This window comes from Neofelis nebulosa, chromosome 18 (genome assembly GCF_028018385.1).
Source record: "Neofelis nebulosa isolate mNeoNeb1 chromosome 18, mNeoNeb1.pri, whole genome shotgun sequence".
NCBI classification, from domain to species: Eukaryota; Metazoa; Chordata; class Mammalia; order Carnivora; family Felidae; genus Neofelis; species Neofelis nebulosa.
The window spans coordinates 32,493,524-32,508,541 of record NC_080799.1 but is presented as its reverse complement, the minus strand read 5'-3'; the positions used below and the strand labels follow the sequence as shown (position 1 = coordinate 32,508,541).

The 15,018-nt window shown below is 50.1% G+C and overlaps 1 protein-coding gene across 4 annotated transcripts in view; it reads right to left on the bottom strand.

The window, feature by feature from the left end:
* The window catches only part of MYH11 (myosin heavy chain 11), a 123,723-nt gene extending 110,445 nt beyond the window's left edge, over positions 1-13,278 (bottom strand). For 2 of the 4 annotated variants that reach the window (XM_058711063.1, XM_058711064.1), the window contains exon 1: positions 13,137-13,278. The gene's annotated coding sequence lies outside the window, so the exon portion shown is untranslated. The remainder of the gene's footprint in view (positions 1-13,136) is intronic. The other 2 variants (XM_058711061.1, XM_058711062.1) reach the window with 1 other exon arrangement.
* Between the last annotated feature and the right edge of the window lie 1,740 nt (positions 13,279-15,018).

Sequence of the window (15,018 nt, the reverse complement as noted above, 5' to 3'; positions counted from 1 at the left end):
TATATGTAGACTATATCGTAATAAAGCTGATTGATTGAAATATTTATAATAATAAATATATTTATAATTATATGTGTGTGTGTGTGTGTGTGTGTGTGTGTGTGTGTGTATACATATTTAAAAGTCTACAACACTGAGCCTGGCTGGCTCAGTTGGTGGAGCTTGCGACCCTTGATCTCAGGGCTATGAGTTTGAGCCCCACATTGGGTGTAGAGATTACTTTAAAAAAATAGTCTGGAACACTATAGGGGCGCGTGGGTGGCTCAGGTGGTTAAACGTCCAGCTTCAGCTCAGGTCACGATCTCACAGTTTGTGAGTTTGAGCCCCGTGTCAGGCTCTGTGCTGACAGCTCGGAGCCTGGAGCCTAATTCAGATTCTGTGTCTCCCTCTCTCTCTGTCCCTCCCTTGTTTGTGTTCTCTCTCTCGCTCTCTCAAAAATAAATAAATAAAAACATTAAAAAATAAAAATAAAACTCTAGAACACTAGGACGCCTGGCTGGCTCAGTCGGTGGAGCGTGCGACCCTTGATCTCAGTGTTGTGAGTTCGAGCCCCACGTTGGGTGTAGAGATTACTGAAAAAATTAGTCTAGAATATTGTATGCTAAAATATTAAACTATGGTTCTATCTGGTCCAATATGGCAGAGTTTGAACATCAGTAAGAAAAGTAAAGCTAAGAATGGAGAGATGAATACGTTTAAACCCATGAGGCATGATGATTAAAATAAATTTTAAAGGCCAGCCAGGTAAAATGCTGGGGAACCAAGACGTTATTTTGCAAACTGGTAACGAATGGGGGGCAGGGAGGGAAGCAAAACCTTGATTCTGACTTCCCTTAGTTCCTCGAGGTCACTAAGTAATTGACAAAGAAAAGTCTGTATGTACAACTCCAAGTCAGTGACCGTCCTCTCCACATGAGGAGCCCATTCTTCCTCCCACCGTCTGGATGTGTCCACGAGGCAGGTGCTGAGGCAACAGACTCTTAATGTTCTGTCTAGCAGCCCGTTCCAGACCATTCCTGCAGGAGCTGCCCCTGCCCTAGTAACATTTGCTGCCAGCCAGCTCCTCCCACCTGCCCCAGCGGTCCTCTCCCACCCACTGCTGCTGTGCCTCCAGGAACTAAGACATAGGCTGAGTTAGGATGTATGGCCACCAGGACATACTGTGTGGTTGACACCCTACTTCAGCGGAGAAGAATTCACAGCTCCTTTGAGTTCACCAAAATAACCCCCACATCTAACAAATGGGCAGCCAACTCCTGAGACACAGACTACAAGGCAGGAAAGGACAGGCAAGTACTCCGACCGCCCCTCTTCTCCTTCAGGGGTGAAAATAACAATGATAAGAAACTGATAAGCTCAGAGGGGGTGGTTACTTTTCCCCTGAGTCATGATCTAGTAGCTCATTTTTAACAAGATGGAGAAATGAGCAAATTATTCCCCAAATCTGAATAATCACTTCATCATTCAAAAAGAGTGAAACGAAGAATTGCAGACAGACACATGGCCCTGGGTTTAACAATCACATTACCTGCATTTTTAAATTCTTACGGGTTTTGCTTAGGACATCATCCCAAGAGTATCCCACTCCCCCCACCAAAACCTCACTTTAAAGTGACATTAAAAAATACTCCCGTCTAGGGCACCTGGGTGGCTTGGTCATCAAGCGTCTGACTTCGGCTCGGGTCATGATCTCACAGTTCATGAGTTCGAGTCCCACGTCTCGAGTTCAAGCTCAAGCCTGCCTTCTCTCTCTCTCTTTCTGCCTCTCTCTCTCCCTCTGCCCCTCTTGGGATGCTCTCTCTCTCTCTCTCTGCCCCTCTCTCACTTGCACCCCCGGATTGGCATTTTTAACAAGTTCCTGGGTGATGATGAGGAATGTGGGTCTGGGGTCTATACTTTCAGACCCACGGTGTAAGATGAAAAGTGGATAGAGCACTTTACCATGGATACATCAGGAGGGGGTCACCTAAACGTGTTAATCAACATTAACCATCACAGTAAGGAGTTGATCAGAACGATGTGCCCCCAGATGGGATGCCATAGAAAGTGCCTCTACCACCAAGGAAATATTGTTCCAGAAATGAAAAGGGGTGGGGATGGGGGCCAAAGCAGGCAAAGCCTCTGGGTCCAACACCCCAGGAAACGCGAGGCACAGGGAACACACTACATACTGCCATGGGGGGAAGGCGGGGGGTGCAATGAAATCCACAGGCGGGAAAGCATAAGACAAATGACTCCATTTCTTTAAGAACATACAGGAAAAAAAGGAGAGAAATTTATAAACTAGAAGCGGGGGGCAGGGGGGCTCTGAGACACAGAGGAAAAGCGGGAGATGAAGACAAAGCCCAGTTTGATCATTACCAAAGTGGAGCGCTAGGTGCCTGGGGGGGTGTCCTAGTGACCTCTCTACTTGGGCATATGTTGGAACGTTTTCACAATGAAAAAGTCAAACAAGGACAATAAAAGACTAACAGGGAGAGAGGAAGGGGAAGAAACACACATTCTCTCCCCACAACGCACACATACAGGGCAAATCAGAAGCAAGGGCACATTTCACATTTTTAAAAAGCCACCCCTGGGGCTCCCGGGTGGCTGAGTTGGTTGACCTTCTGACTTCGGCTAAGGTCACCATCTCATGGTTCATGAGTTCGAGCCCCACACCAGGCTCTCTGCCATCGGCACAGAGCCCGCTTTAGATCCTCTGTCCCCCTCTCTTTCTATCCCTCCCCTGCTTGCGCTCTCTCAAAAAAATAAAGAAACCTTAAAAAAAATAAAATAAAATAAAATAAAAAGCCACCCCTCACATGGAAAGTTTTGAGAAAGTGAATGCGGTTCTAAGAAAAAACAAAGTCCTGACCCATGCCTCCAGAAAGAAAAATGTAGGAGATAATCAAGAAAAATCAAACATTAACACAATATCCTTTATATTAGGGAAACTGTTAAATTCTTCAGTGTGACAATGGCACTGTGGTTCCACCTATTTAGGGTCCCTTCCGGGGCGCCTGGCTGGCTCAGTCAGAAGAGCACGCAACTCTTGATCTCGGGGTCATGAGTTCGAGCCCCACCCTGGGCGTAGAGATCACTTAAATGAATAAACTTTTAAAAAGTATTTAGGGTGCCTTCTTTTCAGAGCCAGTGGGAAGGAGTTATAGCTGAACTAACAAACCTGGGGTTGAGGGATGGGGTGCCTCAGGTGGGTTACGCTGTTCCATTGACTTCTGCACGCTTGACCTTTTTCTTTAAAAGGAAAAATGCTACTATATCACCTGTGTGCCACTGTCTTCCATGTGTAAGCCCTATCGCTGTCACACGCCTCCCACTTGGCCCGTAGGTCATTGCCGGGGCCAAGTCTTCTGAATACCAGCAGGGGTAGTCAACACTCACAGGGGGGTCAGCAAGTAACATCAGCACGCTGTTGGGAATCTCGCATTACGGTCAGCTCCCCCTAACAGATAAGGACACAGAGGCCCAGAGAGGTGACGGCATCTGCCTGAGGTCACACAGCTCAACGGTAAGAGAGCCAGGTTCTGAGCCCACGTCTGATTCCACAGCCCCTGCCCTTCTGCCTCCCACGTGAGCCCGATGGGCTTGGCAGAAGCTCGACGGAGAATTTGCAATAAATAAACCGACCCTAGCAGGTACCCACCCAACACAGTGCCTCACGTGCACATTTGAACCAAGAAGGCAAACGCAAAAAAGGACATACTATGTGATTCTGTTTATAGGAGGGTTCAAAACCAAGCAAAAATGTCCCTATGGTGACACAAGTCAGATGTCTTAACTGGAAGAACAGAAGCCGAGGGGGCCTTACGGGGCTGATGTTCTGCTGCCTTTTTTTTTTTTTTTTAAGTTTATTTATGTATTTTGAGAGAGAGTGGGAGAGGGGCAGAGAGAGAGGAACAGAGAGAAAATCCCAAGCAGGCTCTGCACTGTCAGCTCAGAGCGCAACCTGGGGCTCAAACTCCCAAACCTGGAGATACGACCGGAGTGGAAATCAGGAGTTGGACACTTAACCCGCTGAGCTACCAAGGCAGCCCCGTGCACTTTTCGGACACATAGTATATACTTCCATGAAAACTTCTGGTTTCCTTTTTTCTTCTTTATGTTAAAACACACATTACATAAAATTGACCACCTTAACCATTTGAGTGCACAGTTCAGTAGTGTTAAGTACACTTATGTTGGTGTGCAATGAAACATTTTTAAAATAGTACCAAGGGGCACCTGGGTGGCTGAGTCGGTTAAGCATCCAATTTCAGCTCAGGTCATGATCTCACGGTTGGTGGGTTCGAGCCCCGCATCGGGCTGTCTGTTGTGAGCACAGAGCCCACTTCGGATCCTCGGTCCCCTAACCGCGCCCCCCCGCCGGTTCAATCACTCACTCAATCAATCAACTAAAAATTATAAAAATTATAAAATAGTTTCTAAATATACTCAAGAGGGCTGGGGGGAAAGTTCTGAGCAACATGTCAATGAACTGGGTTCCTTCTAATTGCAATGTTGGTCAGCTGCCTTAAAAGTCAGAAAAACACCAAAAACACAACAGAAAAATATAAGGACACAGGAATCCCCATTGCCAGGAACTCTGTCTAATCTAAGAATCAAAAACACAAACAAGACCGAGTGTAAAGAGTTCGTCTCTGTCCAAAAAAGGAGACAGAGAAGCTGGCTGGCTTCCTTAGGGCTTTGCTGTTTCTGACAGTTACCATGCACGAAATCTGCTTTGGTCACAGGCAAGAGGAAGCCTGGCTTCACCCGAGAACAGCATTTCCCAGAGTGTGCTCCCTGGAACCCTAGTCCCTTGAAATATTAAGGGGTGGGGGTTGGGTGGGATTCAGGGAGATTGAGATACTCTTCGAAAGAAAATGACTCTGGTGGTTAAATCCACTGGCAAAGTGCTCCCTCCCCCCACCCCCGCCCCACCCACATCCCCACCCCCCACCTGTGCATGGAAAGGCAGGACAATATCAGGACATCCAAGACTTTGGCAGGTCCTAAAACCCGAAAGCGATTTTACTCCTTTAGACCCAAGGCTCCCCAAAACATTTGGCCACAGACCTCTTTTCCCACCAAACACCAATGAAATCTCACAAATATGCCCTTGAGAAAATGTAGTGAGTGAGCCTAGCAAGTTAATAATATTAACATTAGTAATCAGAGCCGCTAAATCTTTATTGGGTAGCAGCTATTGTCTCCTTTAATCCCCTCAGAAACACTATAGGGTGCACCATCAACTCTGGTTTACAGAAGAGGATACGGAGGCACAGAGAGGTTAAGTAACTTGCCCATCATGGCACAGCCAGCTATGGTGGAATCTGAATAAAGGTGTATTTTCAAGATGATCTTTCCTGCTTTGTCTTCTTTGAAACAGGCAGAACATCTGAGGACAGGAAATACAGGCACACCCGAGAAACATCCTGCATCAGTGTAGAAGGCTCCGGATAATTTGGCTTAATCGTTATAAGGACGTGCCTCAGCATGCACCCAGAGGCTTGAGTTTTCAAAAATTTGGGACGGTGACAACCAGGTAAAAAAAAAGTCCCAGGTGGGGCATTAGGGGAGGCACTGGGAGGAAGAAAATAAAAAGTAGCTTGCAAAATAACAGCAATGATCAGGGGCCCAGTTCCAGTCAGAGGACTCTCCTTGTGCTAAGTGGAAACAAAACCTGGTCTCCTGTTCCCTGCTGTGGTCCCTACTTCCAAGGAGGTTTTTCGTTTATGTTTTTTTTTTTTAAGTTTATTTATTTATTTTGAGAGAGACAGAGAGCGAGAGAAAGACAAAGACAGAGAGCACAAGTGGGGGAAGGGCAGAGAGAGGGAGAGAAAGAGAGAATCCCAAGCAGGTTCCACACCACCAGTGCAGAGCCTGATGCGGGGCTCGAACTCACAGACCACGAGATCGTGACCTGAGCGGAAGCCGGACGCTTAACCGACTCAGCCACCCAGGCGCCCCTCAAGTAGGGGTTTTCAATCCTGACACCATGGACGCTTGAGGCCGGTCAGTCTTTGTTGGGGGAGGGGCTGTCTTATGCATTCTAGGCTGTTTACAGCATCCCTGTCCTGTACTTACTAGATGCCAGTAGCTCCTCCCCTTGTCAGTTTCTTTCTTTCTTTTTTTTTTTTTTAATGTTTATTAATTTTTGAGAGAGACAGAGACAAAGTGCGAGCGGGGGAAGGGCAGAGAGAGAGGAAGACACAGAATCCGAAGCAAGCTCCAGGCTCTGAGCTGTCAGCACAGAGCCCGACGCGGGGGTCGAACTCACGAACCATGAAATCATGACCTGAGCCGAAGTCGGACTCTTGAACCAACTGAGCTGCCTATGTGCCCCCAGCCCTGCTAGTTTTAACAACCCAAAGGCCTCTGGACACTGCCAGATGTCTCCTGGGGGGTGGGGCGACATCGTCCCCAGTGAGAACCACTGCTTTAGAAGAAAACACAGGACTCTCTGCAGAAGACAGTTAAGGCCTGGAAGGCCAACTGCTGGAGGTGACATGGGGGCAGTGAACACATCCCAAGACAAAACGCAGACGCCCAGAGGTCGGGGGCTGAAGGGGCACCTGCAGGGGTATTATGAAGGACAGATGGACACTAAGGACGCTTCAGGGATCGAGGGGTGCTCTCAAACATTTTGATGAAAACAAAGGACTCTGTGGCTATGAGGTCAGCAACGTGTGACACAACACGGCTCAGTGTGTCCGCTGTGCACGCGGTCCTGATTTCCCCGCCAACACCACACAGCTTCATTCTTTCAGCACAAACAAGCCGTTCTTCAGCCTCTGTGAAACCACCCGGTTACAAGTCCCAGTTCCACCATGAATTCGCGGGGTGCCTGTGGCCAAGTCACTCTCCCCCTCTGAGCCTTGCATGTTTCATCTGGGAGGAGAAAGTGGGCTGGCGTGACATTGACATTCTATGGTATCTGTGATTCCGTATCAAAGGGCTGGAATCGGACCACACAAGACCGTTCAGCTTGGTGTGTTTTAACATCAGCTTTATCTTCCCCAGAGGGACGCAGGGGTAAAAAGATCCTGCCCTTTCTGCTTCTGCACTAATAAAAAATGAATCAAATACCCCAGGGCCCGAATAGTATAGGATTTGCACATCATCACGCCTGGTCGACAGCTTCCCCGAAGACTTTGTTGCCAAGGGGCCGGCTCAAGAGCTTGGACCACAGACACAAACCTAAGTGTCCCCAGGGGTCACGGGAGCAATTGGGTCGAGAGCCCTCTTACCCCGCCTAGAGATGGTGGTAGCTCCTTCACTCCAGCCGGGGTCACCTCATGAGTATGTGGACCCTGAACTTCCAGGCTTGCGGTCGACCCAGAAGTCTGACTTTAGGTGCGAAACAGCCGCCACTCAAGTTAAATCATCGCACAGTTGAAGCGCCGTGCAGACGAAATGAACGCCCTCTGAGCCCGGTCTAGGACACAGTCCACCAGCTGGAAGGACCTCCGCATCGGAGAAGCTAGTTTAAATACTGGGGCAGGTGTGGAAGGAGCCAGGCACGTAGAGGGAAACAGGAGAGGGTCCAGGATCCTTACATGCATCAGTTCTCTCTGCCCCAAGCTGTCTGCATGAGACAATTGGATTCTAAATCTGTTATTGGTAATAGCCACTGTAATTACTGGGCCCCTTCTATTCATAGGGTATCGGGCCAGGCCATTTATTAAATACCCCAGCTCGCTATGTGTCCTAAGTGTTCAGCAAGGTGAGCATAATTTATTATTCCTGTAAGATTACAGAGGTCCTGGAAAGTAAACTAAATTAAAAGCCTTCTCTTGCAAAAGCTGGAGTCGGGATTTAAACCCAGATTCACCTGATGCCCAATCTACTCTTAGCAGAAAAGCTCTTGCTTGCTTCAAGGCCTGGCCCCCTCCGCACTCCCCCCATCAATCATATCACCCCCCACCTCCCCAGGGTGTGATCCCAAGGAAGCCCTACTTCACCTTAACAGGAAAAAGGCGAGCAGTGGACCATTTCACTGTTGCTTTGGGACAACTCCCCTGACTTAAATACTGTGTTTAAAGTAACTCCGGGGCACCTGGGTGGCTCAGTCGGTTAAGGGTCTGACTTCGGCTCGGGTCATGATCTCACAGTTTTTGAGTTCAAGCCCCACTTCGGGCTCTGTGCCAATAGCTTGGAGCCCGGAGCCTGCTTTGCATGCTGTGTCTCCCCCTCTCTCTGCCCCTCCCTGGCTCATGCTGCCTCTCTCTCTGTCTCTCAAAAATAAATAAACATTAAGAAATAAAGTAACTCCAGAAGGAAGTTTTTTAATTAGTAGAGTGAAATTATTTTTCTCTCCTACCAAGAGAACTTGGTTAGCAAGAGACACGATATAGCTCCTATGAAGAACACTTTTGGGAAAGAGAGAACTGGTCATTTCCGGCCCTCAAAGCCCCAGGGTATTTTGTATCTTCCAGCCCTGGCATAACGTGCTTACAATTAATGTACAGTCTCGAATGTGACAGACATTTCTCAATATCTATCCATTTTAAATGCGCGTGCCCTTTGACTTGGCCATTGCATTGCTGGGAATTGATCTTACAGATAAATTCATGTAATTAGACAAAAATAGATATAGGATGTTCCCTGAAACACTCTAAGTGATGGGGAGCAGCTGGTGTGTTTCCATAAGGGGTTATTTCAGTAAGAAGCTGTACTTTCCAATAATAGAGGATTATACAGCTGATTTTTAAACATGCCAAAACATGCCGGTAGAGAAAGATGTTGAAGATCTACGATTAAGTGGGGGAAAAAATCCTAATGTCCGGAATGCCAGGTTTTTTTTTTTTTCTGACCAAAAGGAAATTCGACGTAGCAAAGTTTTGGAAAGATACCCAAGAATACACTGACCGTGATTACACCTAGGGGGTAAGGAAGAATCGAGAGGGCAAGGAGGAAGGGGCTCAGGGAGACAGGCATTCTATGAGGAGATGGGGGACTGGCAATCGTGACCCCAGATCAGGACCCAGCGGTCTCAGACCGAGGCCCCTTTTGAGATTCTACGTCATCTGCTCCACGGTTCCCTTCACCAGGGGAAGGAAGGAATGGGTATAGTAATGGGGCAAGTTCAAGCCTGCATGAGTGAGCAGGGGTCGAGTCCTGTGGGCCCTTTCTTGGGGACTTTGATGAGGGCTGTTCCATCCAAACCCTCGCATCACTAATGCAGGTTCAAGATACGGGACTCCCCCGTGCAGGAGCAATGGACAGCACTAGCTAGTTCCTCCCTCACCTGAGCCTTACAAAATTCCTGCAAATTCCCGCTTGGCCTTCTCCGAACTCAGCCTTTCCTCCAACGTGTGGCCATGGCTCCACTGTTTAAGGGTCAGGGGAGGAGGGAGGAGAGACCCCAGGGAGCCAAAGAGTCACCTGAAAAGCCAGATAGGTTCCCATTCCTAGGAGAGCCCTTCCAGGATGCCATGATGGCCCGAAATGAATCACAAATGGGACAGTAGAACTGGAATTTGCGATGTGCCTGGCGTAGGGGAGCAAGTGTGGCCATATTCAAGTAGAAGGTTCTAAGTACCACCTTCATGCCAAATAGGGATTGGGATTATGGAGGCAGGACACAAAAGGAAAATAAGGGAAAAGATTCTCCTTTACAGAAAGGTCACACAATAGGCTTGCTGTGCCACATGAAGCACAATCCTTAAGGTCTCTGGGCACGTACGTGATAAATAATCGCCCACTGAAGTGAGGCAGAGGCCAGGTGATGCTACCCCCTTCGTGCGCATTATCCCACTTAATCCTCCCGACAGGGTAATCCCTTGGGCTCTAGAGTTACAAAGAGCTCTGTAGGATCCAGTCTCCCTCTTGGGCCAGTCAAGCTATCCTGAGCAAGTTATTCAGACCACAGTAGTAAAAAGGGGCCAACAACAATATCTACTCCCAAGGGTTGTTTCGAAGATGGTAACATGATGCCAGTTAAGGGCTCAGCGTGTCGACTGGCCAAAGCGCTCACCAAACATGAACTATTCTCCCCACCCCACCCCCATTTTTCAGATGGGAAAACGGAGGTTTGTGAAGTCCGGTGTGGAGGATTTCCAAACTTGCTCTTGACATTCTAGGATTCCAGCGGATTTTTTTTTTCAACGTTTTTTATTTATTTTTGGGACAGAGAGAGACAGAGCATGAACGGGGGAGGGGCAGAGAGAGAGGGAGACACAGAATCGGAAACAGGCTCCAGGCTCCGAGCCATCAGCCCAGAGCCTGATGCGGGGCTCGAACTCACGGACCGCGAGATCGTGACCTGGCTGAAGTCGGACGCTCAACCGACTGCGCCACCCAGGCGCCCCGGATTCCAGCGGATTTAACAGCGGACTTGGTTTTCCGGAAAAATCTCACACGGATCTGATTTGAGAATTACACGGAAATCCATTTCAATTTCCAACAGGGCATCCGCCTGCTTGGCCCCGATGTGTTGAAGAAAGAAGAGACCCTTCCTCCTCCAAAATAAAACTGTCAAGAAAGGCCGTGTGAGTGCCCAGCGAGAAGGCACCCTTCTTCGAACCTGGAAGAATGCCCTCACCAAGAACCGAGTCTGCCAGCTCCTTGATCCTAGACATCAACAGCCTCCAGAACGTTCCCCTGCAGGTCCCTAAGATCACAAGTCCTAATCTAACTGATTTAGTCAGTAACGAGCACCAAATGCTGAATAGGAGACCCAGGTCCTTGGAGGTGAATCAATTCGGATGGCGGTTGGTCAAGTCACGATTCTGACTGGCTGGTTTGGCCAAACCTTGGTGGGGCAGAGCTCCGGGAAGAGGGAACACAGAGGAGACCATGCCAGAGGAAGACACAGAATTAGGAGACTGTGGGGGCCTGCCCCGAATGAAGAGTGTTAGAGAAATTCGTTACAGGATTGGACAATAATCCTTATGGTCTTGTGGAGCCTTGGAGTTAGTTAACTGCCAGTGCAATATGGTCTGGCAAAGATAATCACCAGGTATTGTTTTCTACTCCTATCTTGGAAAGCAGTAGTTTAATAAACCCGAGTGGCTAAAAACATTTTTTTAATTAAAAAAAAAATTCCAAATAAGAGAGGAGCAGGGAAAAATAATCCTCCTTTCCTCCCAAATGTCTTCTCCTCCGGGCCCCTCCATTTGTTCCCAAATGGGAAGGACAAGGGCCAAGAAATCCCCCAGAGTCACGACCAACAAAGCTGTGTTACGACGCTAATTTGCAAGCGAGCCGGGTATGGCCTCATGGAAAACACTACCATACATGGCCATGTTTGCCTCAATCTCAGCCCTCCGACAGAAAAGTAATGGTAACAAATCCATAACAAATACCTTGTACGGAAGAACACGTCTATTTCAGATGCGAAAATAAAAAACCACGGTGTGTACCAGGCGAGCCCCAGAAGCTTCTTGGAGAAAGCTCGTCTAGTTCATGAGTTAGACTCTTGGGATGGCAGTCTGCCCATCGGCCCCAGCTAGATTACCACACCACCAGGGGACAAACGGTGCGTTTTATTTTAAATTCCCAAAAGGTCAGCTTATGTTTTCTCCAGAGAGAAGATGATAAACCCTTGCTTTCCGGAAGCATGTGGTCCCCCCAGAAACTTGACTCCAAAAGACGTTTTGTTCATGGTAAAGACAAAAGGTGGTGGTCAAGACCACATAGCCTTGGTATCAGACAGACCCAGGAATGGGTTCCACCACTTGCTAGCTGTGTGATGCTGGGCGAGTTACTTAACCTCCTCCCTGAGCCTCAGCTGCCTTTTGACTCAACAGGCATCATGGTGCCTCCTTAAAAGGTTATTGCAACATTTAAATGAGATAAATTAAATCAAACACTGCTACAGTGCCTGGTACATAAGTATCCCATCAGTGGTGGCTATCTCAATGGAAAAGCACCAAGGGAAGACTTCCTTCCACAGAAATTCAACCTCCTATTTTACACCTTGCCATCCAATGCCTTTCAGCCCAGCATCTTCCAGTTCCCTCTCTGTAAAAACAAAACAAACAAAACAGAAAAACCTCTCCATTGGTATCTTTAAGGAAACTAAACCAATCGAGAAGACGAAGCAAAACACAACTATGCAAATCGGTTTACTAACAATCCACCTGCCTTCCCTTGGCCAAACCCTGGCCACTTAACCATTTAATCTCTCAGTTCTTAACACTGTAACCAAACCCTCTCCTTGGGTTTCTAACTATTTTCTCTAACGTCTTAATAAGCATAGCTTTGAATGGCGCCCTTCCTCAGGCAGCAAAATCCCCACCAGCTCTCTGTGCAGGGGGAAAACTGAAACAGACATCAGCCAGACTTTTTCTCACTTTGGTCCACTTTGTGGGGACGTTCAGAGCAACATGGGTGCCAGCTACTCACAGGAAATCCCAGGGCACTCTTACTTAACACACCTGCAGGTCATGGATGCAAATCGAAACTGTCTCATCTGCCTGGGTATTTGAAGCCCTTGGGGTCAACCTGGATAAGATTTTTTTTTTTTTTTTTTTAACTTTGGAATGGGGGAGGGGAGTCTGGAAGAAAACTGGGCTGTGATAAATCAACTGCATCATAACCAGCCCTCCCTCTCTAGGGTGATCAACAAACACATCCTCTAAACTGATGAAAAACGCACTCCCCTTTCTGCGAAGCATCTGCCCACGTGTTTTTCACTGATTTAGCACGTTTTCAACAGAATTAAGCCAGGCTTCCAAATCCACTCAGAGCGTTACTTTGCCCGCCTCTGTGATTGGAAATGGCTTTCTAGGGAAGTTCAGCTGTACTTTATCTGTGCCTAGAATAAAAGTTAGAAGCCAATGGAAGCTGCTCCTCTGAGATTTGAAGGGATCACATCTCCCAGATGTGTCTCATAAGAATCATCTGGGAGTCCTCCTTTTTTTTAAGTACAGTTTTTCTGGAGATTCAAGTGTAACTGGAGGTGAGCCCGGAATTTCTGTCTTTAACAAGTACCCCCAAGGTGGCACTTCTGGTTGGCCACCTGGGGAGATGGAGGTTTGGGGAAAACCTAGGTTGATGAAGCAGAGAAATGAAAACTGTGAATCCCCACCTCCTCACCAGAGTCCTTGACGGATGACAAGGATGGCAACAGAAACACCTTGCTGCTCCCCAGGCCCTGTAGGATGACCCCTACCCAGCTGCCCACCCCCCAGTGCCACCCTACTTACAGATCTCCAACTGGGGGGACAGCGGAGAAGAAACCGGGTGGAGAGCTCAGATCTGGCACACCTCCCAGGCAGGGGCGTCCAAATCTCCCGGCTCGCCCGGGAAGCCTCTCTTTATAGACCCGGAGCTGCCCCCGGTGGGAAAGAGGAGGCGGCCCAGGGGGGAGGAGGGGGGAGGGTCCCAGGCTGCTGGCTCCGCAGCGCCCCCTGCAGGGCCCGGGAAGCGCGGCGTTTTATGCCGTTCCTGGCCTCACCTGCGGCGGCTGGGACAGGGGCGCACACGTGGCGGGGACCCAGGGGGCTGTGGCGTTCCCCGCAGAAGAGTTTGGGCCGGTGTCTCACACCGCCCCCCCCCCCCAACCCGGCTCTGGGACACTCACCGAGGCTCTGATTCCCAGAGCAAGGGGGCGAGCGATCAGTGTCTGGGAGCGGGGAAGGGAGATGCTTGAGAAGGTCTCCCTTCAGTCAGTGCACGACCCCGATTTTAACCGCCTCCTTCCCCTCGGAGGGGGCAAATGTGGGGGTCTGAATTGCCACCTCCCAGCCCGCTCCCCCTTTTATTCGCCATCCAGTGCCTGGAAAGGGGGCCGGCCGCACTGCATGAAGGGTAGAGGAAGGGGATTTTTTGAACTTTGCAAAGTACAAGGCAGGAGCCCCCGACGGCTGGGAATCGTTTGGGAAGGGGAAGTTTTTATTTTTCCCAACTTGCTATTCCACCTCCACCCACAAGAAAAAGTGGGGGATGGGGGTGGGGACCCAACAACCTGCTGCAGGGACTTGAGGCCCGGATGTGCCATTCGCTGACTGCCTGACCTCAGGCGAGTCACTTCCCTGCTCTGAGCCTCAGTCTCTGCAGCGGAAAAATGGGAGTGTGTGTGTGTGTGTGTGTGTGTGTGTGTGTGTGTCGGGGAGGGTATATTTATGTAACTTGCAAGGTGTGAGTCAGGATGCAAAGAGAAAGTGGGTGCGACCCTGCCCTTGCAAGTTCCCAACTCTCCTTCCCCCGCCCAAGAAGTTCCTGCAAATGAAGAAGCTGCTTAAAACTTCACCCCTGCTCCCCTCTCTCTTAGGACCCCTCCCCCCCCTCCTCTGCCTGTGTCTGTCAATCTGTTCGTCTCTCTCCCATACTTCTGATGCAGTGACTCTCCATCACTCTTTCTTCCTGCCTTGCGGTCACTCTGTATGTCTCTGTCTCTCACTTTCTCCTCTGTCTCCCTCTGTCTCTGGCCTGTGTCTCTCCCGACCTCTCCCGCGGTCTCTGGCTTTGGGTCTCTCCCGGACGTCTCCCACTGTCTCCCTCTATCTCTGGCCCTGCGTCTCTGGCTCCTGCTCTCCGTCGCCGGCTCTCTCCCCGGCTCTCCGTCTTCTCCCGGGCTCCGTCGCCCGCACGCACACAGGCCATAAAAGGAAGCCGAGGCGGTGGGCTGGCCCCGCGCCAGGCCGGGGACCCGCGCGCCCCGCTCCCCGCCCCGCACGGGCCCCGGGTCCCCGGGCCGGTCCTCCCTCCGCGGGCGCGGCGGGGGGCGCTGGGCGGGCGACAACCCAAAAAGGGCAGGCGCGGGCGCCTTCCTGCAGGAATCCCCAGCGCCGCATACCAGCCCGGGGCTGCCCGCTCCCCCTGACTAAATATGGTGCGGAGCGGCCTCCCGGCGCGGCGGGCGCGGGGGAGGGCGCGCTGCCTCCGGCCGCTGCGACTGCGCGGCGCGGGCCCACGTGGGCCCCAGCTACTCCCAGCCACAGGGCTTGGGGAGGGGGTCGGAGGAGCTGGGAAGACCCCCGCCGGGCTCCGGGCTTCGCACGCACCCCACCTAGGTCCACAACCCCTCCCTGGGTAACCGGATCGGATGGGGGAGGGGGCTTGCCTGATCACCCCCATTTTGCAGGT